The sequence below is a fragment of the Festucalex cinctus genome, chromosome 14 (genome assembly GCF_051991245.1).
Source record: "Festucalex cinctus isolate MCC-2025b chromosome 14, RoL_Fcin_1.0, whole genome shotgun sequence".
Taxonomy (NCBI): Eukaryota; Metazoa; Chordata; class Actinopteri; order Syngnathiformes; family Syngnathidae; genus Festucalex; species Festucalex cinctus.
Genome location: NC_135424.1, coordinates 9,814,390 through 9,840,993, shown reverse-complemented (window position 1 = coordinate 9,840,993; position 26,604 = coordinate 9,814,390). Strand labels below are relative to the sequence as shown.

Genomic DNA, 26,604 nt, shown 5'->3' with positions numbered 1-26,604 from the left:
CATAGAGAAGGCTTTGATACAGTCTCTCTACTGCAGAAAATGGTTGAGTGGCAGCAGAGTATAAGAGATCAACCACGCCATGTTAAAACAAGCTGATTTCCCCACAGTTCCAAGCAGAATTGTGAAAAACGATGAAACTATGTTATGTTCTATTGCTAATTGTTGCACAGCGGAAACAGAAAGGAATATACTTTTTTTTCCCTGATAAAAGAAAAGACTCTAAACTCTCTTTTGGTATGTTCCATATTTTTATAGCAATAGAACATAATATTTCGCGGGCCTTGAAAAATCAGTCAAAATCCAGGAAAACACTTAAGTGAAAATGGTTGGGAGTGAATGAGTTAATAACAATAATAATAATAATAATAATAATAATAATAATAATAACAAAATTATTCATACATGTGGTCCAACTGAATTACCTCAATAAACTAAGTAATCCACCTCGCCTGTACAAAAAATACGTGACCCTTATTTTATATGTTGTTGCTGCAATTAAATAATTTCTGTACTCTCAATAAGATTATGCACTTGTGGATAGTATGGGAACGTCACTCCTTTTGACTATACAGACTCACAAAGATCTGTTTATTCTTGGCACACCGGGTCAAGCCCAGACCGGCAGAAAATGGGGGAAGAGGGAGGAAGGGAGGGACAGAGAGAGAGAGAGAGAGAGAGAGAAAACGTCAGCTTGACAGAGCATGTGGAACCAGTTCATCCACCAACTTCAACCCCTGGACCCATAGCTGTGGTGTCCTTGAGCAAGACCGATACCCTGAACTGCTCCTCGGGGGCTTACGTATCCACCATGCTCCAAAGTGCTCTTATCCCGACTGTATGATTCAGTTCCTTCCAAAGCGCTGATAGAAACTCTTTTCAAAATCTTGTGTTTGTGTGCTTTTATGTATGTGTTGTTGGCGAATAATCTGTTGAGTAAACATGGTCTGCCGCTGTGACCAAGCTTTCTGTTCTGACACTGGGCTGCAGTTTTGCTCAACTTCAAATGCAAGGCATACATTTTTGTTACTTCCTTATTTAGCACCGCAAGTGTCCAAGATTAAATTTGATGGCATGGCATGATACCACTTATAAAAGACATACAGCATATAATGTTGAATGACCTTTTTTGGTGAGTTTTATATTAGCGCTGTGCACAATGGGTGGTAACTCTCCTGTCAGGTAACCCTGACAGGTATAGACTAAAAACATGTATGAACACCAGTCGATGGATCTTAAAAGAGAATGTGTATGGAGTCCATACACATGAAATCATACTTGATGTTGTCTTAAAAATGCTCTCAATCTTTTCATTGCCATGCAAATCGTCTCCAATGATTTGACGTAAAGAAAACACAAATGTGCTGTCAGTCAATTGCCCATAATATACTGTAGAACTAATTTAAGTTAAAAAATAACTAAATACAAATACAGGTGTCTTAACGTTGATGCCAGTGTGATATGGAAGTATGTTTGTTGTGTTTTTTTGCAAGTTACAAAAAATGTGTTCAATGAATCTATTCTTCCAATTTCTTTTGTTTCTGTATTCAAAACCTGAAGCAGTTTTGCATAAATGTGCCAATCACTCATGAATGACAACACAGATTTACCTAGGCTGTAGAATTTTTTTGTTTGATTTTGTTATTTTCGTATTTTGCATACACAGATGAGTGCGGTAATGACACATTCTACACAGTGATTTGTTTGTGTGAAATATTCTTTTAACTGAGTCTGATTGCGGCAGATATAAATTAAACCAAAGAAAATCTAGTCATAAGACTGCAACGCACAACATTTTAAATCACCAGCTTGATGCAAGCACAGATTTAGATGTGATTTAAGCTTGTGTCTCATCATTTTCATCCTTGTTTTTGCAAAAGTAAACACTGATAAAAGGTGCCCATTACCTTATTTGCATATAAATGTATTTATCGTTTCCTGACTGATGCTTAACTATGAGAATAACATGAGCAGAACAAACAATTCAACCTTCAGTAAAATATTGTTCATTGTTGTCATGTCTCATACCTGTATATTCTCTCATTTTCACCTTCTCCATGTTGTCTTCCCCTTAACAATGGCCGAGCTTCTCAAAGCAATCTGATGGGTGAAACTAGAACTGCAGACAGTCGTTATGGCAGTATAACAACTCAATAAGTCAAACTATTTTTTCACAATAAACTTGAGAACATTCACATCACATCACTGGCATCAGATGACCAATAACAAAATATGCTAGAGAAAACAGCAACAACTTACTGAGAGTTGTTACGAAGAATTTAAATAATCATTAAGGAAATGAAATTATCAAAGCTTTTAAAACCTAGTTTCTTGCGCTTTTCTTTACTTGAAGCTCAGATCTTCAAGTATGATTTGTTCCACGTGAGGTGTGAAATTATGACACAAATGCAGACAAGACAGTAAACAACAACAACAACAACCAGAGTATATATAAAATAGAATGTAAAAACAGAGAGCAAGGTTAGCTTACCTTGCTTTCTTTATAACGCGTTTCACGTTGCAACGTAAATAACAATGGCAGCGTACGTGCAAATAAAGTTTCTACACAATGTATTAAACTGGAAATGATTTTTGAAAAATGAATTTCACAGTTATCTAATAACCAAATAAATAGCCTAATAGAGAGCAAACTTATTACAGTGGGGTTCCTTTTAAAAGCATTTTTTATGTTATGAATGCAATGTGTGATTGGCTCTATGGTTACAACACTATTTAATACTAATAATGTGAAAAGGATAAGACACCATAATTACAAAATGATTTTATCACTTTATTCTAATTCATTTTATAGTCTTGTTTAATGAAAGTGATTGATTTGTGTTTTTCCCGTGTTTCTTCTGTCTTTTATCGGTCTTTGTAAGTGAGTGATTTCCTCCCCCACCCCAAGAAAATCTTTTACCACTTCAACCACTCCCCTCCTTTTCTCTGCAAGCTCACAACCCAGCAGTAATTCTGTGTTTATCAACTCTTTATTATGGCCCCTCGCATCATCATTTACAATGCAAGCATCTGCTCATTGCCGAGCACAAGCATGGGGCAAATTGCTTTTATAGGGAAAAAACAGCTAGTGAGAGAACACACATGGACACCCTCAGCAGCAACTGTGCACAAATCAAGACACCAAGCCCCGGACGATTTACAGTGGTCGTTAACTCTCCTGGCAGAAAGACACAGAAGCATACAAACACTTCACTCGGTCTAATAGAATCAAATTATTATCGGGCCAACATCAACACACTCACAGTGTGTTCCAAATCCAATGAGAGAGCTTTTCTAATTTTGATGTATTTAGTTTTACACCAACTTGATGCTGCAGTGTGAAAAATAAACACTTTCTTAGCTTGGTTCAATTTAACTTAGCGACCATGGAAATGTGAGATCAGCGGGGAATAAGACAGCTGGCCGTTGTTTTCATTTTTAACACGTAAACTTCACTAAATAACAAAGACTAGTTGGTGAATCGAACTCGTGAGGAATGTATAGCATTGGAGAAATAAAAACATGTAAAGTGCATAATAATGAACAGTAAAAAAGGACATAAAAGACGACTGGTCGGGATGGCTCAGCAGTCGGCTGTCTCAATGGCCTATGTAACGATATCCAAACATCACGATATGATAATTATCATGATATTGTGGGGGCGTTGGCAATATTTAAAAAAGATCACATTATTGGAAAAAAAGAGCTCATATTTAAAAAAACAAAAAAAACAAAAAACACAATATCGTGCTTTCGTACATAATGCCAATAAATATAAACCACCTACAATCTCTAATAACAATATTGAGGCACTTACTTGGTAATGCAAGCACACATTGATCGCTTGACAAGCAAATTAGGTTACCCTTCATCTGACAATTACCATAGATTTTAAACATAGAAGGCCAAAACATCACTAATGAAAATTAAATTGGACTAATAAACTAGCCACTAGAGGGTGCTAGAACTGCACAAATGGAAATCAACCTGCCTTTTTTTTTTTTTTTAAACAGATGTGTTCCTTTTAAATATTGTGAACATGACGACGACGATATTGTGGCAGTTTTAATATCACAATATCACGATATTGCCCTTATCGTGGCATCCCTACTGAGCACACATGCACTGTCTCCAAAATTAGAGCCCTTATTATCTGATTTTAAATAAATTGTTGCAAGGGCACACAAAAATGGCTGTTTTTTTTTACATTATGTACAATGTATGTATGATGATTTTGAGTGAACGACTTGTCCACTTCTTCCACTGGCTCCCAAAAAGAAATGGGAGAGAGATGGTATATATTCTACTGAAATGTGGCATTTTGAGAGTAGTTATTTACTGATATTAAATTGAAAATGCCAGCTAATATAATTTTCCTGACCAAAAAAAATACATACATTCATTTTTTTTTTTTTTTTTTTTTTTTTTTTTTTTTAGTGCTTCTGATAGTGATGAGGCAGAATCCAACTGGTAAGAAGTGAAGTCGAATAAGAACAATGGCGACATATAAAGCAGTGTTCCGGCACCTTCCTAACTTGAACTTAACTTTAACTTTAACTTGAGCCCCACCTAAATACCAAACAAAGCAGAGTGCAATCAGAATAAACCAATAAACCAGGCAAGACTGTGAGCAGAAAGAAAATGACATGACTAGCATACAAAAACACAGAACATAATAGTGATGGACTCGGACTTGCCTTTGCTACACTGGTACGTCTTTTCTTGCTGGTTTGCAACTGCCTTGCAGTAAGATGTAAAATCAAATTCATCTCAGGTGTTGAAAAATCACATTGTCCGTGCTAAATCTATCTATTTGACTATACATCTCCCATAATTTGCCAAAGGAACCGTGGTTCCGAGTAGCATGTTTGGTAGATTCAATCATTGGGTGTGCCCACTTCATAGATCAGCTTCCACATCAGTTTGCGTGAGCAACATAGTTTCCACCTATTTTGCAGACCTTTTGGGAATCATGCCCTCAGAGTGTTTGTCTCAATCATGTTCGTGTGTGTTGATGGTGGCAAAAATATCGTTGACATTTATGGCAACACATAGAGACACGCATACATCTTCAAGCTTTGTTGTTTTGCTGTCCTCAATCAATTCAAGTCATCGAGTACACACACGCGCACACACTGGCCACCGTCATGTCAGGAGGCAAATTAGTAATGTCACCTTGTGTTATACGTGCACAGACACAACACAGTAAAGGCTATACAGTAAGTTATCTCTCTTTCATTGACATTTCAGACACCATCCTGTATTTCATCATGTAACATAGAAGCAGGCCCCGGATTAATGTCGGAATATAGTGCCCAAATAAACCTGTGTCAGATTTACTGTGCATCAATAAAGTTTTTTGACCTCTCGTGTGATATATACCACTGGCTTTACTTACGAGTAGCCTGCATCATATTCATAAAAGCAATCTTTGAATTGTGTGTATTTTCACATAGAGGCTCACCTTTACAGCAGGAGGCTCTGTGTTGTGGATATTGCTTTTGGGACTCTCTCTGTTGTAAGAAGCGGATCTTCCAGTACCCAGCGCATTCTCTGGATGTCTCTGTTAATTGCGTGAATAGAAATGGCATAGTAAATGTAAAGGAATGAAAATAAATGATGGCATAGGATGTATCCGAATGTCCGAATATAGTGCCCTCATTCTGGTTGGTGATTCGGACATCCAGCTCATTACTTGCTCCTTGTCGCACATCACGTGACCATCGGACCGGCGAATAAATCTCTGACTATCTATTGGAAATAAGAATGTTTAAAAACTGTATTTTGCTTTCTTTGTTGTACATATTTTCAACTAAAATTGATTTATTTCTATAGTATATAGTTAAAGTATCGCTTCGATTCTCAAGCTCGTGCTGTTGTTTCGTACCATTATTTTTTCATACTCGCAATGCATTGTGGTCTGTATCAACCAATTGAGTGAGCATCGACGTTCACTACTTTTCAAAGTGCACTGTTGGTAATTTTGAGTGCACGACATTTATTTCTTTTGGATATTCGGACACCCCAACAAAATGGCATGACCCCTTAGTAGTGCACTATAATGGGGGTAGTGTAGTAGTTGTATTTATTTATAACATAGTTTAGTTTAGCGTACCTCGGGGAAAAAAAAAAAAAAAAACTTTTTACACTTAAGTCAGGATTTCAACAAAGACAACAACCAAACAATTGCATTTTGTTGGTAACATTTTTAATAAAAGATATAACTCGTGCAAAATTATAAACGGTTTGCTGCTCAGTGTGTGATTTGCTCATCTGCAATAAATTCAATTTTTGGTTCTCAACATATTATCTCAAAGATTCTTGGACAACTAACAGATTACATCAAGGTAAATCAGAAGAATTGGAAGATACATATGGAGAAAGGCAGGAGCAGTTCATCTCATTACATATCAAACATGGAAGAGATAGTGTTACGGCATGGCCATGTATGAATACGGCTCCTAATGAAACACACTTTCACATGATAGCATGTCTAAGAACCCAACAAGAGAGTTTAACTTCGAGAAAAAAAAAATGTTATTTAACAGGACTGATTTAAAATACCTAACATTTTATGAACCTAAAAGTACTTGGTATTGGCGATACTGACACCAGTATTTATTTGGTAGGTTGATACCAAAATCTCAAGTATCACACAACTCCAACAATAATCACTCAAACTATTTTATTGTCCAAATCATGGTGAAACTTTTTGTATCAATTTGGATCTATAGAAAACCTTCACAACCAATGTTTATTTAATGCATAACGCATGCATTTCCAGTATACTGCTAATTGGCCAAGTCAAGTCAAGCCCGGCCAAGTCAAGTCATGTCACAGAACAATCCTTTCAACATACTAGCACCTCTGCAATTTCAATCAGACATTATTTCTTGTGACCCAAGGGAGACGAAATACCAACCGTAGTTTACATTTCAACAGGTAAGCTTACTAAAAAAAATGTAAAAAAATAAAAGGTAAAGGAATTGGCAAACAGTGTACGTGTAGTTGTATAGCTAACAGTGCCAAACCAAACTCAGACATATGACGTCACTTCTGGTGCGCCTTGACAGCAGGCAAGGGCTTACATATGAATGGACTGTCAATGCCATTTATCGGTAGCGGCCTCGAACTGACGAATGGAGGTGCAGCAGTTGTACAAGAGTAAATCAATAGAGCTCTGGGGCGAACCAGCACTAAACTTGCATTTTGCCAGGAAGTTCATGATGCATGTACAGTATCTACATATAGGTACTAGCTAGGTACACAGCAAATCGGTCAGTGTTCAATCGAATATGCACTAAGCAGTGTTATTTTAACACTGTCAACGTACATTTCGTTGAGTGTTGGGGTTGATGTTTGGTGTAACTTGAAAAGCACTACCTTAAATGTTAAATTGACCACATCCTCATTTTCTGTGAAAGAGGAATTATGGGATTATGACAGTTTTCATTTTTTTTTTCCTAAACAACACTGTTACACAACCTCAGTAATCATACTTCACATATATTCATTGCTATTTTATTTCATTAAACACATCTCTGTATCTGCTGGTGGTTCCATATTGTTTGTGAGACATCCATATTACTTTAGAGAGGCCATAAATATGCACCACGTCAACAACTATATAACTATCATACGTTTAATTATATTTAGACAATTTATATACTTTGAAAACAAACCATTACAATCCTGTCATTGCTTTGAAGCAGTTTTTGACCTAGATGCAATGGAATTTTGTCACAGGAGGTAATCAGAAATTTGGCTCTCTTGCATGCCAGTGGAAAAGGGAATATATTCATCCAGGCATTAGCATTAGAAAGGAAGAAACGGTAGAAGTGAGAGGAGAGATTGTTTGGCTGCCATCTTAACTGAGTGTGCCTAGCCAAGCCCGGCCTGGAGAAAATATAAACCCCTGAGAATAAGGCTCATTTTGACTGGTGGCCAGTTAGGGGATAAGCTATGGAGGTGTGCATGTATGCATGAATATTTATACACGTGTGACTGAGCATGCATGCCATTTAACTGGCCAATCGTTTGATGCCTTGCCAGTCCGACACAGTGTATCGATATATCTTTATATAAATGTACATTTATTTGTGTCCAAATCTGCATTGAAAGCCTCTCCTGCATTTCCATTTGTGTAAATGTCATTAGCCAAACAGCTAGCGGCAAGACACCATTTTCACTCAGCACACATGAGGGGTGACTTTGTCCTAGTAAGTGGGAGAGGTTCTGATACATGGACCAGACAGAAATCCTCTTAGCAAAAAGAGAGGGAAAAAAAATGGAATTCGGGTGGCAGCTTAAATCAGCCATTGTGACTCTACTTCGGATGCCTTTTTCCTGAATACTGATGTAAATAAATGAGCCTCAGTGGGAAACCAGCAAGGAAGGGAAGGCCGTAGTTCACCGTGATGATGGCTGCATCTTTTCATGGGTAGATGGGTGAGTAGGATGTCTCTTGTGGGTGTCGATGAGGGAAGATTGATAAGAAAAATAAAAGCCATTTAAAAAAAAAAAAAAAAAAAAAAAGTTATTTCTTCTGCTATTTAGCATTGAGGCTTGAGGTTTGTATTGAAAAATGATAAAATAAGGATCTTGTCCACGGGGCTTGAGTCTGAAAAACATATTCTTCACTCAACCATCCCAAGACTGTGAAGTGAAAACACTGAATATGCCAATACAATGTTGTTGTTTTTGTTGTTGTTGTTTTCAAAAATACACACCCACCATGTGCAACCTGGGAATCGATGCACAACCACCAAAGAGGCACGATTTGGTAAGAGAGTGGCTGTTATTTTTATGAGACATGATAATTTCAAAGAGATTCATTTTGAAAATATGACACACTTTGATTGTGAATTAACTTGTGTGGTAGATACGGATCCAGCCGTTGTTTAAAGCTGCATTAAGCAAGTTCAAATGTTAAAAATACAGTAAGTTTTTACACATCTATATGCTGAAGCAATGCTGATATGTGGACCAAATCCTAACAGGTGTCCAACTGCGTTGATAAGCCTATATTTGGGATGAGTACTTTAAGGATGTGATGTCATGTCCCCGTGTAGAGTTTCTAATTCTTTTCTTTTTCCACTTCTGCTTTGTTGCTTTAAGTTCTTGGAAGGCTCAATAAATAAAATAAAAGTTTCCACTTCTGCTCCATAAAGTGTAGAACAGGGTTCACCAATTCCGGTCCGGAGTCCTGCAGGTTTTAGATGTTTCCGCCTACCAACACACCTGATACTAAAGATCAGGATCGTTATAAGACATGCTGATTAGCTGATTACCTGAATCAGGTGTGCTAGTGGGCGGAAACATCTAAAACCTGCAGGACTCCGGACCTCGAGGACCGGAATTGGTGAACCCTGGCGTAGAAGAAGTGCTCACGCTGCGACACCTGGGATAAACAACACAACTGCAAACTTATCCATTGTTGAGTAGGGAGTCTACTGAGAGTAAAGGATGCGTTCGAGCACAGCTGGAACTCCTACACGCCCCCCCCCCCCCCCCCCCCCCCAAAATGAAGAAATTACAAGTTTTATCCAGCGCAACAAAACAAGCGAAAATAGTGTCTGATAGGTCCAGACGGAGGATTTGTGTAAATATCGGAGCGGCTTTTGAGCAGTGGAAGACTTTGAGAACATCTACGTTTATGACCAAAGACCCACAGTAGACTTCCGCTCTACTAAAAGGTAAGATATGATAACAAATATACATAAATAACACAATAAACTAATGAATGACAAAGGTAGCAGGAATATCAGCAGTACTGTCAGTAACATAAAAAAAGGTAGTAGTAGGAGTAGCATACCAACCTCAAACATGGGAAAGAAACCGCTGTAAGTATATAAATAAATAGCGATGGTAAGGTTAGCTTTTGCTTAAGTGTGTATGATTGTATGATAGCAAAGTTGATTAAAAAATATAGATATATATTTTATATGTATCCTGCTATCAAAAGCCAAGCAACACAATACGTACGATGTATTTCATTTTTGATCGAAAAATGTCTCTGTCTTACTTTTGTTTAAGGATTACATGTTGGCAAAATAAAATTGTTTAAATAAACATTTATTACCTCAGTTTAAGTCATCTTTGCTTGTCTGTAAATAGTGGCCTCTTGCCAGAGGAGTTTCTGTTCGCTCGTACATGCCTGTGCGGGTCATGCACCAGCATCACGGAGGCTGCATTTACACTTTAGTCCAGAAGGTTGCAGTCATATGTAAAAAAAAAAAAAAGTGTCAAACTCATTAATGCAGCTTTAATCAAGCATTGCCTAGAAATGTGTCGCACCGCACACACAGTCAAGTCACTTCTATCGATTCCTCGACTGGCTTAGATAAATAATACCAAATGAATCAAAATCACTGTCACCACCATTAGGGTGACTGTAGTTCTTGTGAGCGATGCACTCAGACAAACGCCAAGCCGCCAGCAAGACTCAGCAGCCACGCTGTCCGTCACCAGCGTGACTGATGCTTAACTTGGTACAGCCTCTGGATTGCAGAAGAAAAAACTGTTTCAGTGTCGCTCCACCCACAGTGCGAACATTTCATGAAGACGTAAGTCGATGGGAGGTTCTGCACAGCCAAAAAAGTGTAGCTACGCATCTTTTCTGATTTAACCACACTGGAAAATATAGACCTCAATTTTGTATAAATACCCTAGTAGTTGTTCGTTTCCCAACCTTTTTGCTACCTGAAAATATACAATCACATACAGTTTTTTTTTTCTTTGTTGACTCACAAGCAATGACAAAGACTGCAAAAACACTGGCTCCATTTGCACTGAAGATAAAACACCAGATGCTGAAGGATGGGGGTGGCCATAACAAGAGTGCAGTTATTTCACACTGTTTCTGAAATGGGAAATCAAATTAGGATCATGTGATCTTTTGCAAAAACAAAAATGACACAAGTAAACTATTGATAAAAAAAAAAATGCAATTTGAAATTACCCCCCAAAGTGTTAAATCAAGAATATTGAATGCACACATCCTTTCTTTCCTCTATTATAATATGTTAAGATGCCTAAACACAAACAATGTCTGCTTGCTCTTTAATACTGTCCACTGTAGTGACCGAATCCCATCATAGGATATTCCTTTCATAGACGTTTCTGCTTATCCTTGAGTGCAATTGCCAGATAAACAGACCAATCACAGCTACAGTCAACATAAGTGTAGCTGGAGGGGCTGCGTCGGCGAACACACAGACAGAGACCATAATGTCGCGTAATCATACCATATTCATATTACAGGCACATACACTGATCCACTATGATCAGCCACATGCCGCAGACAGGGAGGGAGGATCAATGAGCTTAATAGGAAGTGACAGAAAACAATACCAGATGGCCAATCAGCCTTCAAAGAGGTTGAAATGTTACCGTGGGAACCCTGCAGGACACTGCTGTCTTCATTTGTGCTATATTGTATATTAGCTCATACTAGCTGAACCATTAAAAAGCCATTGCACAACACCTAAAACATATGCCTTCCAGTGAACAACAAATCATTTGAATAATGTTATCCAGCTATGCCGTTTCTTTCCAAAATAAGCCAATTTGTGGTCAAGCCACCGTGAGCTGCAGCCTTTTGGAAGTGTTATTTGTGTTGACTAATATTGGGGATCTTTTCGTGTTGCATAGATGTGCAGTAAAATTGAAGCAATTAGGACTGTATATAAGAGGAATGTTATCGTGTTGTATGGTTAAAAGCAATAACAATAGCAACAAAACTCCATTGCCGTCATCTAAAGGGGGAAATTCATGAATTGATTCAGGTTTTAAATAATAATAATTAGTGTTGTTCCGATACCGTTTTTTGGCTCCCGATACCGATACCGATACCCAGCTTTGCAGTATCGGCCGATACCGATACCATACCGATACTTAAGGTTTTTTTTCCTCAACATGAAAAAGCTGTCCTGCCATTGGTTCAGAGCATTCAAGGGCCAAAAGGATATCTTAGATCTGCATGCAGTGAACGTCATATATGAGTGAATGTTGTGCACGAGCAAGACACAAGATGCTGCATCCAAAATCCTATATTAGCGTTGGAATTAATGGTATCGGCATGTTACTTGTGAGTAGTCACCGATACCGATACCACTGTTTTAATGCAGTATCGGCACCTCTGCCGATACCAGTATCGGTATCGGAACAACACTAATAATAATCATAATATTAATATGATAAGGAATGTTCAGGACAACTTTTTTCAGACTGATACCAGTACGAATACACAACTCTTGAGTCGTCACGATACAACTAATAATTTTCATACATAAAATGTCTATTTCAATGTATCTTTGTATTGTAAATGAAATGTAATTGAATGTAATGGATTCATTCTATTTCAGTGACCTACTTTGAAAGAAAGATTAATTTATTTTTTCTTAAGGTGGTATGACAATGGTAAATTTCTATAAAAAAAAATCCCCATGTATTTATAAAATACATATTTTGTACACAACAGACAATAAAGTGAATTTAAACATTTATATAAAATGAAACAATCCAGTGGCCAGGAAAAAGTCCCAATCAAAATATGTGGTTATGTAACTTCTTTCAACCGATACAGGTATCGGCCACTTCATGAGTCCCTGAAACCTAGAAATAAGGCTGATACAGATACCTGGTATCGGTACGCGTCCATCACTAACAACAACATTGTTAATGTTGGATTTGTTGAAAAATTTCGTTTTTGTGTTTTTTTTTTTGTTACATTTTGTTGGATGTTCATATTTGTTTCACCATTCACATTTTAACGACCCCTTTAAGTTTTTTTTTTTTTTTTTAGTTTTTAACCTGTTTATATTACATTGTGTACAGAAAATGTGATATGACTCTATAAAATATGTTTGAAAGTTTTGGCTTTTATTTATTTATTTATTTATTTATTCATAGATAATATATTAGGGCGGCACGGTAGCAAGTGGTTAGAACGTCCGCCTCCCAGTTCTGAGGACTCGGGTTCGAGTCCAGGGTCCGGCCTTCCTGGGTGGAATTTGCATGTTCTCCCTGTGCCCGTGTGGGTCTTCTCCGGGTACTCCTTTTTTTTTTTTTTTTTTTTTTTTTTTTTTTTTTTTTTCCGGGTACTCCTGTCTCCTCCCACATTCCAAAAGACATGCATGGCAGGTTAATTGGGCCTTCTGAATCGTCCCAAGGTGTGCTTGTGAGTGTGCATGGTTGTTCGTCTCTGTGTACCCTGAGATTGGCTGGCAACCAGTTCAGGGTGTCCCCCGCCTACTGCCCAGAGTCAGCTGAGATAGGCTCCAGCATCCCATGTGACCAATAAGCGGTCAAGACAATGGATGAATGGATAATATATTAATAGATGCTTAATGAATGCTTTGAAGGTTCCTTGGATTGCATTATCTGATTCATTATTTACTTTCTATAGAGATATAAAAGTTCTCTGGAAAAGGATCTCCAAAGAAGTCCTTATTGAGCTACCATAGTCACTAATTCAGATTGTGTGAACTTTTGCCTTTTTCGGTGTGTTGTAAATGCAAACAGCCCACTGACGCTGAGCTATACAGTGATCTTCTTTACTTCTCATTCTGCATGTTAAAGCCCCTTCACTGTTCTTAACCCTGTGTAATGCATCCCCTCGCAGCTTATTGCTAAAGTATGCATAAAGTAGAGAAGGTGCCAAGCGATACGGCTGTGAGGCAGGTGGGACTTTGTGTAACTGAAGGTGTTTGCCATATAAATGCCATCATGATGAGCCAAAGTTCCCGCAAGATATTCTACATTCATAAAATATCCCGCCTCACCCCCCAACTCCATTTCTTAGCTGTCACATTTGCTACTTGCAGTTTCTCTTTGCTATACAGATGCTATTATGCACCGGTATTAACAACTGAAAATGAATGGAGGGATTCATTGCCCTTTCAGAAATTCTGACAAACAAATACTTTACATTACAGGTAAGACAGCCTTTGGCCTATTGGGTAACATCTTCATAGCCATTATAACACGAGAGCCAATTCATTTCCAAGCCGGGTAAGTTTGCTATCTTGCAATAGCTCTCGCTCTCTCTTTCCAGCCGCCTCATGTCAGCGAGGTTCACATCATCCTCGTTAAGCGTTTGTCTGCAGTCTAACTCACAGATGATTATTCATTTAGCCGCTTTAGACAGCTCCTGTCAGCCACAAGGACTCGCGCTCATCCACCAAGGGACAAATCAACTCAAGTTTATTTTTTCCACCCTCCTTCTCCACCTCCTCAGTTCTTTCACCACTTCTCGTCTCTCCTGGGCTATTACACTGAGTGTTATGTTTACTATAACCTGCATGCTTGTTAATTATAAATCACCGTGTGCTCTTACATTCTATTAATTGGTACTTCCTCCCTCGGTCTATGCTGAAGTACGGGCGAATAAATTCAGGTATGGCTTCATTAAGTGGCACTCTCACAACGGATCTTGACACATGCTACAAAGGTAATAACTGAGAAAGGGGGAACGTAGATCGGAGAGACCAAACAGCCTTAATCTTGCACTACAATAGCCCATGGCGCAATCTGACTGCCACGCCCGTGTTCCACAAGCCACGCATGGCATAAGGGGTTGTTTACAGAAGGAAGGGAATCATGCTTTTAAGACTTTAGGTAAGGTGACTTGCAACTCTCATACATGAGAGTAAGATGCTATTTATCGAGAAGTGTTCTAAGTTTTAGAAGTTCTAAGCGTGGTGAGTAAGTGGAAGTACTGGAAATAGAACATTGGGGGCCCTACTTTCGTGTCTAGTGAAAGTTTAGCGTAAAGCGCCATCGCGATCAAGGGTGGAATTCTCTTTCTTCTGGTATTTTCACGCACAGTTAGAGCTAAGAATTTGTGCTGTTGTGGGAGTGGACACAGCTAACTTGCTTCCCGGCCAATGGAAGCGGCTCATCTTAATCTCTAAATTCAGCATTAGAGGAGCACAGTCTATATGGCAGAAGCATAAACTGATTCACCTGAGTCCGTGCAGGCGATTAGCACATGCTATGTATGTTTATGGCACTGCAAGATTTTCACTTGTGGATAATGCAAAGGTGGCCACTGATAAGTGGATACTTGGAGACAATTTTGCACCCCTGATTGTGTATCCGTGTGTGACAAACAAACACATTATTAAAAATATATTCCAGATCCACCAAAATCGTGTTGCACCATCTGCACCACGACTTAGACTGGCTTTCAGATGGTCTAATGTGTCGTCCACTTTTAACCACCAAATTGTCTAGTACGCATAAAAGAAATCATCCTCGGGTCGCTGGAAGGCCCAACATGGTGCAGCAAGATTTCCCAAAATGTGCTACAGGAGGCTTGCACCTGCATGAAAATCAAGACGCATAACTTTTTTAGGCCCAAGCACGTGTGCTGTCAATGAAAAAAAAGAGCCCTGTTTATCTTTGAATAATCTAAAATCATTTAAATGCCCATGCTTCCATTTACTCATAAAACTTACCTTGCTTTTGTGGCCTGTAGCATTATGTAATTCAGATAAAGTTATATCAATATAAGGGACAGCTAATTAGAATGACTAAAAAAATAATAATAATAATAATTTAAAAAATCAATAGCTAAAGAAAAGGCAGAGTTGTAATGCTGAGAAAGTAGATTAAACATATGATAGAAAATAAGAGGCTCAAAGAAAAAAACTACAAACAATTACAGGACTTGTTGATTCACTTATACATTATATTTAAATCACAACCGCAGTGTCGCTCCCCAGTGCTGAAATGATGTGCGCAGTGACACATTTGAATAGGATGCATTTTCAATATTTAAGTGCGCATGTCTGCGTACCACGTATTTATTTATTTATTTATTTATTTATTTATTTATTTATGTCCCCTGATTATAAAATATGTTGGTTAAGCCACACCTCTATTCATTGTCAGTGCATTTAGTAGGTACAACAATCAAATTATCAAATTATCAAATTATTGTGAGCTGTGGCACCTGAGCTGCTCCTACCGAGCATTCATACAAATCAATATGGGAAATCGTTCTCAAATGTTTGGACCTTAAATGATGGGGTACTTTATCACATCAGAAAGCTCCATTACTGGTAATTGGATGGCTCTCATATTAATATGTGCTCTGTCATTTAAGCACTGCACACAGGCTTAACCTCAGCATGGAACATCATCCCCTGCTAGGTCTTGCAATCATACACTCAAGTTATAATAATTGTAATACCATAATCGACAGAATGCAGGATATACAGGAGTGAAATGATATAGAAAGGAAATATATTACCGGTACTATTACTATTATTTCTGAATTACACCTAGAAATAAAAGTAAATGTTTTGTCTCTTAAAACCTGTTGCATCCTATGTATCCTTTAAAAAAAAAAAAAAAAAAAAAAAAACAGCAGGTGCATTTTAATGTCACTTTTTTTTTTTTTTAGCTGACCTTATATTTCTACCTTGGCAATGTTTTCAATATATTTAGGATACTTTGTGATTGTGCATCTAGCTTGAGATGACTATACAATTCTTTTAGGGGGTTTTATGGCGAGATTTCAGTGCTGATACCAGTTAGACAGCCATAGATGTGAATAATTCCAATGGTTTGGATTTTTAGTGTCACTAACTAATTACAATCAAAATAACAGGTGTCATTATTTAGATGCAAACAACAACAAAAAGAAAAAAAAAAGAAAACACTACCAACCAATTGTGTTTTTTTTTGCATTGTGACAAAATAAGTTCTAATTTCCAGTTAAAATGTAAATAAAGCATTCAAAGATCACACAATTTTACTTGTGCTTCTTATTGATACATTTGGTTGAAAAAAAAAAAGAAAAGAAAAAAGAAAGAGAAAAGTAGCCACTGCTGTATTCTGCAAAGGGAGAGAGAGAGAGCGAGAGAGACGCTGTTGGCACAGCAGGAGCTCACAGCGTGCGCTTGTCGCCTCTGTTTACTGCACCATTATCATCGAGAGTGGACGGACGACCACGTCATTGCAGTTATTTTTCTTGGATTGGAGACTTTTTTTTTAACAATTACTTCTTTACTAGCTTTTGTCTAAGCAGTTAATGCTGGCATTTATGTACCTTTGCGACGGCCAGGATCGTGTCCACAGCACATTGAGAATACAGTAGCACTCTTCTTAAAAAGGCAAAAGCCATGGCGGGCACAACAGAAACAGGAAAGCCAATTTCAAAGTATAGCGTCACCTCTTCACTTTTTTTTTCTTTTCCCTCTCCATCATCTTCCCCCTGTTTTGCTCATCAGAGGGAAATTTCTTTCAACTAGCTGAGGAGGGTTAGGACAACTGTGGAGTTTGGTATAATTATCAGTGGTTCGTCTTTAATCTCACACTCGCCCCGACTCACCAGTGAACATTATCTGACATCAAACATAGACACTTCCCTGACTGAGACAAGCCAATTTAGCCTGCAAACGCTAGTCAGAAAACCAGCTGTCACAGACAACTAAAGATGGACACATGAAGACAGCAGAATGACAGAGCAAAGAATGCTATATGCAATCCATTTCTGATTTGTGTTTTTAATTCTTCTTTATTCCTTGCCACATATTTAATAAAACTGCGAGGAGGCACCAGTAATTTGGTTAAACAAAGCTTTGGGATGATTTATGTCAAGATATTTCTGGAGACAAAAGAGTGACAAAAGATTTAGAAGACATTTTTCCGGTACCAGGTCTTCAATTAACCTGAATTACCTGCACAGGATATCATTTAAATGACTGTCGAATTAATATTCCCCCCATTTTTTATCTCATGAAATATGTGAAATGTTAAGATACATCAAATGGAATCAAATTCAAGAAGCTGACAGGAACACCATTTAATTGTTACAAGCTGAGACTTTTTATCTGTCAAAGAATTTCAGTTACTGTGCAACATGTTTAGGTTGTAGTTATCGTTAATTCACTTTGGAAATGTTTTTGTTATTACTTTGCTAAACACTATTAAATATAGGAGGGGGAAAAAACAACAAAAAGGAACGACTTCACAATTCCACAGCTCTTACATGTACTGTAGATTGAAAGATGTTTTGGCAACTTAATGGAAGAAATATTATTATTATTATTTGTCATCATTCGGCATCATTCGTCAACGGCTGGGACACCTGTCCATTATCGTTCATCCATCATTATTTCAAGTCGAACCAAATTGCAATGTTATTTTCTGTCATCGCTAAATTCCAGACACTATTTTAGGACTGCTGATAAATGTCACCGGTTGATGCTAATTTAGGACCGTCAGTACATTTCACTGGTCATCATCATTATCGTCATGAATTCATGTGTGGTGAAATAATGTTTTCTAATTCTAATTTGTTTAGCGATGCAACCAGCTCAAGCTTAGTATAAATTAAAAATGAGATTTCTTCATCTTCTTTCATTAATTTATTGGCCGATTGCAGAATTTCATAAGTTGTGTGGCTTGCCCATGCTATAGTCTATATTCTCCGAAAGAGAAGTGATCATTTGAAAATGTTAATATCTGCAGAGATTTATGCAAATAAAGTGTTGCATATTGATATTAAACTGTTTTCTTTCATTTTACATCATTGCTGATAACCTGTAAGAAATCATTAACATGATCAATGTCTTAACATATATAAATATTAGGGATGGGCGAGTACCGATACCAGGTATCGGTATCGGGCCGATACCAGCCTTTTCTCAAGTACTCGAGTACTCGTGACACTGACGAGTACAAGCGACCGATGGCAGAGGGGGAAGACGTTAAGTGAGTCCTCCTTGCCTGTAAGTGGCGCTAGCTTGCAGCAGTTTTTCACCAAAACTTCACCGGTTTGGAAATACTTCAAAATTGTGAATCTTAAACTAAAAGAGCATTTTTGTGTTTTAATTTGAGCGTTAAGACTATTAACGAGTGACTGTGCTGTTTTTTTCTCAAAATTAAAGGAAATATATTTGTTTAAAAATATCTTTTAGTGATTTTCTTTATTTGTCAAACTGTACTACTGGTATCGGCAGTAATTATTAACAGATAACTCAATGTAATTTTAGCAAATGTATTACAGAAGTGTGTATGTAACTGGTAGCTTTCATATTAATCAGTCCCCAAGAAGTAGCTCACACTTTCAAAAAGGTTGGCAATAAAAGTCAAAAACTATTTTATTTGTATTTCATTTAATAATTGTAGCAAATAATACATATAAAATAGATTGAGTGATGTGCTTTACTCATTTAGAAAATTCTTCTGTTTGTCATGGAGACTATAATGTAAACTTCCATTCAGTCTGATGCAGGAAGTTATTGCTAAAGGAAGGAAATTAAGGAAGAAAAATGCTTTCAATAAAAACAAAGGAAAAAGTAGGAAGTGAAAAGGGGGCAGAGATTGTTTTCAACCTCGGTGGCAGTGGTGAGAACTCTGCCAGCGTGTACCACATCAGTTTGAGGAGGTCAAGTCAGCGCCTGGCAGCCTGCGTCTAGCCTTATTTCACAGCGAGAAAAGTGTCAGTGCCTGGCCGAGCCTGGCCGAGCCTTGAGGCCTGCAGCTCGCATTCAGCAGTGTGACCCAGACTTGCCTGCACTTCACTGCCTACTCGCTGGGGGCGAGTCAGGCAGCCGCTGGGGCGTGGGGCCTCCAGCTCCAGAGCTGCACCCTTCAAATCCCTGGGAAGTGTGGGAGGTGACCCTGACTGGCTCCAACTGTCAAGTAGCCAGCCAGAGGAGAGGAAGGAGGGGTGGCAGAGGCCAGGAGAAGAGTAGAGGAGAAAAGAGAGGAGGAAGATGACAAGGAGGTTAGGAGTGAGCTATCTGGGGAGATGCTTGTCCAGCGGTTTATTGTGGGCAGTTGAGTGGGAGCTCAGCTCACTGAATGTTAACATTATCTTAGACCTTTTTGGACAATTATGTGCTTTCAACTTTGTGTGAACAATTCTGTTTGAGTATGAGTGTGCAAAGCAATGTCCATAAGGTATGCTTGGATGGGTTTTCTGTGGAAGAGCTTGCACAGAGCCCTTCTCTGATCAAGCACCTTTGGGACAAACAGCAACATGTTGAGCCAGGAGGCTCTCTCTCGGGTCAAACATCAGTGGCCTATGACATCGCAAACGCTATTCTGGATGAAAGGACAAATATTCTCACAGAAACACTCCAACATCTTGTGGAAAGTCTTGCCAGAAGAGTGGAAGCTGAGTACGCTTTTTCTTCCATTTTCATTCCCTGTATGTGCAGTGATCATTGTGACATAGCATACATTAACGTTAACGATGTTGCAAGGATGTGTACAACGAGTTACATTTACTCCATTACATCTACTTGAGTAATTTTGAAAAAAAAAAAAAAATGTACTTCTAAGAGTAGTTTAACACAATACTTTTGTTTTTACTTTTACTTGAGTAAATGTGTGAAGAAGAAATGCTACCTTTACTGCGCTACATTGCACCACGTTAGAGTTGTTACCCGCCACTCCATTTACTGTATTTTCATGTACCGTATTTTCCGCACTATAAGGCGCACCTAAAAGCCTTCAATTTTTTCAAAAGCTGACCCTGCGCTTTATAATCCAGTGCGCCTTATATATGGATCAATATTGAGCCGCCACAGGTCTCGCTGTCAATACGCTATCGGTGGACCTGCACAATCGGTGACGCGCATGCGCAGAAGATCCTGCCATCTTGGATCGCTAGTTAATAATAATACTTTACGTCAGAGAAAATAATAAAACAGCTGTTTATTCATTTTGGGAGTGAATTGAGTTGTCAGTAAGCTGGTTTGTAATCTATTAATAAAGTTTGACTGACCTATCTGACTGTTTTGTTGACATTCCCTTTAGCGCAGCACCATCTAATGGATGCATAACGTAACCCCAGCCTCTACTGTAGCGCCTTATATATGGAAAAAGTTTTAAATATGTCATTCATTGAAGGTGCGCCTTATAATGCGGTGCACGTTATAGTGCGGAAAATACGGTCAGCATTCCGCATGACTGTACTATGGGAACATTTCCGCGGACAACGTGCTTACCATAAATGCGGCCCTGGTTGAAGACTGTCAGGCATGATGAGAACCCGAAAGAGTCAACTGAAAGATGACTTTTTGGTGCTTTCGCTTGAAGAAACTGCCACCTATGGTCGTTAGATTGGGAGGCAGCGCCGAGCGAGTTACGCCACTATTTTTGAATGGATTGTGCATTCTTGGGCCAACGTGTCTGTTTGCACTGTTGTTCAATTTCAAAGTTCTCGTTTTTATTTATTTATTTTTTATTTTTATTTTTTTATGATTTGAAGATGCCAGCATTTGCACATAATTTTAGGTTTTTGTAAGTCAGATTACGTTGTTTTTAAAAATAAATTAGACTTCATGATCAAGCAGTACTTGAGTATTCTTTTCAGCGAATACTTTTTTTTTTACTTGTACTTGATTGATTTTTTTTTTAACACTCTTTACTTTTACTTGAGTAACATTATTTTTAAGTAACACTACTCTATTACTATTACTTGAGTACATTTTTTGGCTACACTACCCAACAGTCTCTCAGGTCTAGCATCAGCGACATCTCAAAAAATGCACTAATTTTTTGCCTTCCCAACGCAAGTTCCTTATTTTCACCCAATTTTAACGATTGTGTTTGAAATGGCCCTGTTCATTACCACTGTTTCTAATGGAATAAATATAAATTGTGACAGATCTGGACCATGTACCACTAATGTGGACTAGCAAATTATAATGACCTAATAATGAAAATAGTATCAAATTATGTTGCTTAAAATTTATGGGAAGTGCACCACCACCAACAACAACAACAACAACAAAGAGAGCATAGTTTGATTTCAGCAATTGTGTGAGACATTTATATGCAGAATTATGTGTGATGGCACACTGTATCACCATGCAAGGGAAGTGACACGCACGTGCTTGTACATCTCTATTCGTGAGATGGTGTCAGTGAGTTCCTACCCAGTGATGGCAGCCCATTATTGAGCCTTTGAGAGGCAAAGCGGCTGATAAATTCCAATTCTTTGTGTAATTGTCTGGTGCAACTGAATACAAATCCCCGCTGCTTACGATTCATCATGTTTATTTATTTTTATTTCCTTCCGCAACATATTTTATTAGTTTTGCACTCAGTGGCAAGATTTAATTTCTGCAGGAGGGGACAGTGTCAGCTTGATGATCATTATTGAGAATGTGATATTACATGAGACGAAATAAAATCTATAGTGCATTAAAGAGACAGATTAGGAGCGGCGGAAGGTTCATTTACAAGTGTAAAGACGTCAATGGCTAATGCCCTGCAACTCCAAACAACAGTACAATTTTGTCCCTGCTTCACAAGAGAGTGCTTGAGGAGAACGACATGAGGATATTCAGGAAAAGCACATCAGAATATGTGCTCATGTATAATATGTGCAACATTGAACAGCACACTTCTAGGGCGGTGATGTTAAACATAGAGTCTACGGGACAACACTGGGGCTTCGATCCAGGATGAGTTTGAAAGACAAAGAAATATTGTTGGAACTCTGCATTTATGTGTTGTCGAAAGATTTCTACCATTTCTTACTGGAAATAATGAAATTAGAGCATGTTACAGCAAATCAGATTTTCACGCTACTATAGAATAGACTTTAAAGTTCTGCTACCGGTCACTTGGTCATTTAGGTTCTGAATACATTAAAGAATTGTGAATGGAATATACAGTTTCTGATAAAAGTGAGTACACTCCTTAAATTTCTGCACATATTTAATTAATCTTTTCATGGGACAACACTGAAGAAATGACGCTGACACAGTGGACAGCTAGTATAACAGTGTTGCGGCAAAAGAACTCAAAATATAGCCATTAATAGCTAAACCCCTGCAACAAAAGGGAGTGCACCCCAAAGAGAAAATGTCCAAAGTGTTAATATTTTTGTGTAGCCCCATTAATTTCCATCACTGCCTTAACTCCCTTGGTCATGGAGTTCACTGGTCACAAGTTGCCATTGGAATCCTCTTCTACTCCTCCATCTTCTGTTTGAGCATGCCCCAGAAATGGAAACATACTTGGCCAGTACATCACCTTTGCCCTCAGTAATTTTAGCAAAGCCAATGCTAGCAGGCTAATTTGGTTGACTGATGCACGACGATATGGATTAACTGAAGGATACGAGGCACACAGTACAAGTATTTCACATGTATTTCATGCTACTTTTCGTCATGAAACCAGTGCTGAGATAAACATCAATAAGGTAGCTAAGTTCTTGTTCATGTGTACAGTTCAATCCGTTTGTAACATTAGATGTGAAATATCATGTTGGAAGTATGCCACTTTATTTTATGTTTTTACAACTTCTAGGTACAGATTAAAAAAAAAAAAAGGCTTTAATTGACCCAATACAAAGGGACTATTTAGGATTTTTTTTTATGTTTCATTCACAGCAAATTATATTAAATAATGTATTTTAGTGTAATGTTTAGCTTGAATTAAAAAAAAATAATCTTTTTCTTGTAACAATAGTTTGCTTGTCTTTAAACGCAAGCAAAAATGTTGCTTTTACAATTAGCAAGGTAGGTTTGAGACTGTACCTGACCTATGAAAATTACATAATAGTTTTGAAAATTCAACTAATTGGAAATTGCTCACGTCCCTGGAGTTTATTGTGTTTGACTGAAGGTTTCACTGTAATTAATGGACAGCCCTGAAATATTCTACATGATAAATACTTACCGAACATGATGGGATATGTATCACATATTGCCTTTGATGAATTGTGTCACTGTTTATATAAATGTTGCATGCATTAAGGCAGAAATTGTTTCCCTTATAAATCACTATGAGCAAAAGAAAAACTATGAATAAAGAAAACCGTTCACTTTGGTTGCCTCAAGCCTCCAATGTTAGTGCTTGAAAGTCATTTGGATTTATGATAATGGACAGTCGAGAATATGAACATCCGCGGAAAATGAGTGACTAACAGCGGAGACAAAAGAGCGGAAGATGAAATTAGCTCTAATGATAATAATGGCTTGTCTATTTAGAGTTGACATGTTGAGTCACTCTGTGACCTGTCAAGTTGCATCCAATTTCATCAGGGCAAGAAACTTGATCTACACTTCACCCCCTTTTATTTTCTCATGCCCCCAGATATTTACAGTACATCTCATGTCTGATTCTGACAATCAGTATCTTAATCACATCCAGGGTTCAGTCGCCATTCAAGATAGAAAATTAAAGAGAAATCGAGGCAGTAGATAGATTGTGGCAGTAGGTGCATGACAACGGAAGAGGGGTCCAGTACTGTGATACTCAGCTAGTGGCTCACAACAAAGGACAAAATGAATCAAGTCTAAATGGGGATTCCACAATTTGATTTTTGTTTTGAAAATTGTTCCACTTCAACGGTAAGCACAAGAAATATACAGGGTAACAAAGTTATAATTCCTGCAGATATTGTTGATATTTTACTGCATTTTATTTACATTTACACATGAAATAGTCATGTGCCTCAGTTCTGTTCAATACAGATACTGTACAGTATAGAATGTAAGTGAAATGTCTCATTCGGTGGCCATATTTGGTTTGCATAATTTGATATCTAATTTTACTTCACGATTTTCTCGGTGGACCCAACTTAATGTCCACGGGAAAATTTGGATCCCGGGCCGTCATTCACAGACAAAATATAGTGTGACCTTTGACAATTTAGAAGTCCAGTTTGATTGCAGTGATGGTATTTGAGTTAAACATCTGACTGACAGCAAAAGATGAATATGAGACAAGAGATCACTGGCAGAACAACAAATGAGTTCATCAGGGGCGAGAAGTATGTTTTCAGCAAGTCAAAGCATATTCATAAATGCTTATTCTTACCTCACTGATTCCTAAACTGACTCATTCAAATCTTAAATTTGTATTTAAAATATCTACTGTGAAACATAGTATGATATTGTAGGACAATGACATGATATTGTGCACAATGGTGATTATGATATAAATGACTATTAAAAAGGTATTAAGATTGCACTGTATACAATAATTAACTACTTAACACTGTTTTGAGTGACAGTTAAATCCTGTTTGTTCTCTCCACAATAGGTAAACATCAAATTACAGTGATATGTTGCACATATATCAGACATGCTTATTCCTCAAATAACTATCAATGAGTGCCAATAATCATCCTCTCAAATCCGATTTATTCTGAATGAAGGGAACAGCACTGGAACCGTCAAGGTATCACTTCTAACATGCATGATGATTAGACAACATCAGATTCCTTCCTCAGTGCTTTCTCTCATTAAGTTGACATTCAATCTACAGTTAACTCGAGCACAGTTTGTCCCTTGATATTTATTCTCACTGAGAATGGTTTGCAAATTATAATAAAATGGCATGTAACGATGACTTTTGATGAACTTCCTGGAAATACATTTTTGATATTTGAGTTGGAGGTAATAAGTAATTTGGACCCTTCGTCATTCATTGGCATACTGGGCTGTAAATATTGGTGTACTTCCTTTGCTCCGGTTGCCACCAGATTTATGGTACCCCACGGCAGAACCGTGAGTGTATGCAGTGTGAGTTGGCATTTAGCAGGGCCTACAGTGCATTTACAACAGCAGCAGGTGTCGGCTCTCACATCTGATCACTCTAAATCAGACAAACACGAACAAGAGGTGAAGGGAGAGATGGCGTAAGAGGGGCGAGAATCGTCTGGAGGGATCCAGAAGAGATGAGCTGACTGACAATCGTGTGGCATGACTTGTACACAAGTTGTAGGGACTGAAAAGACACACTCGGAAAACATACACACACTTATTATATACGGTTAGTCCTTTGTCTTCACCTTCTTGTATAACTTACTGGGGAAATCTGTTTCACAACCGCAGCCAGTCTCTCATCTCAATTACTTTAAATAATAGAAAATAGAGCCAACATAATCAAAAATCAGTATGTGAGCCCCCCTGTTGTCCCCGAAGACACAAGCTCTCAGATCTACTTTGTCAGTTCTAGGTTTGAGAAGCCACTGGGCCTGTGGAGGTCACAGAGCTCAGGCCTCATCAGCAGGGCTAATTTGATTGTGGCAGAACAATGTAGCTGAGCCCTATCCTGGCCTGCTGACGACTTGCATACTAATGCATCTGGAGACACGCACAGCTTGAACCATAAAAGAAGGAAGAAAGGGGTGTTCTGGCCTTTGCTTTAGACATCAACTCAGTCCTTTGTGATACCGTCTGTATTCAGAAAGTTCTGCAAGAGATTGCAAAAGATGTAAGTCAGTTTTGCTAAACTAGGCTATGAAGACTTGGCTAAGAGACTGGATGGAGAACCATAGACATAGAAAACAGTTGGGTGTAACTGGTGTTTAACTGAATTATATACGGTTGAAATGATGAATACTATGGGGCCTATTCACGAAAGGTTTGCGTCACCTTTGTACGGCGCTAACCGTTATAAATAGAGCAATCCGGGAGCACCTCATCACTAACCTGCCATGCATGTCTTTGGAACGTAGGAGGAGACCGGAGTACCCGGAGAAAACCCACGCAGGCACGCGGGGAACATGCAAACTCCACACAGGAAGGCCGGAGCCTGGATTCAAACCGGAGTTCTCAGAACTGGAAGGCGAACATGCTAACCACTCGATCAACGTGCCGCCCGGTGTTATTTGTGCAT

The 26,604-nt window shown here is 38.2% G+C and overlaps 1 long non-coding RNA gene across 1 annotated transcript in view; it reads right to left on the bottom strand.

Moving 5' to 3' along the window:
- LOC144001710 (uncharacterized) overlaps positions 1-26,604 on the bottom strand; it is a 131,348-nt gene that overhangs the window by 3,550 nt on the left and 101,194 nt on the right. The window contains exon 2 of the long non-coding RNA XR_013278559.1: positions 5,462-5,560. This is a non-coding gene — a long non-coding RNA (uncharacterized LOC144001710). The remainder of the gene's footprint in view (positions 1-5,461; positions 5,561-26,604) is intronic.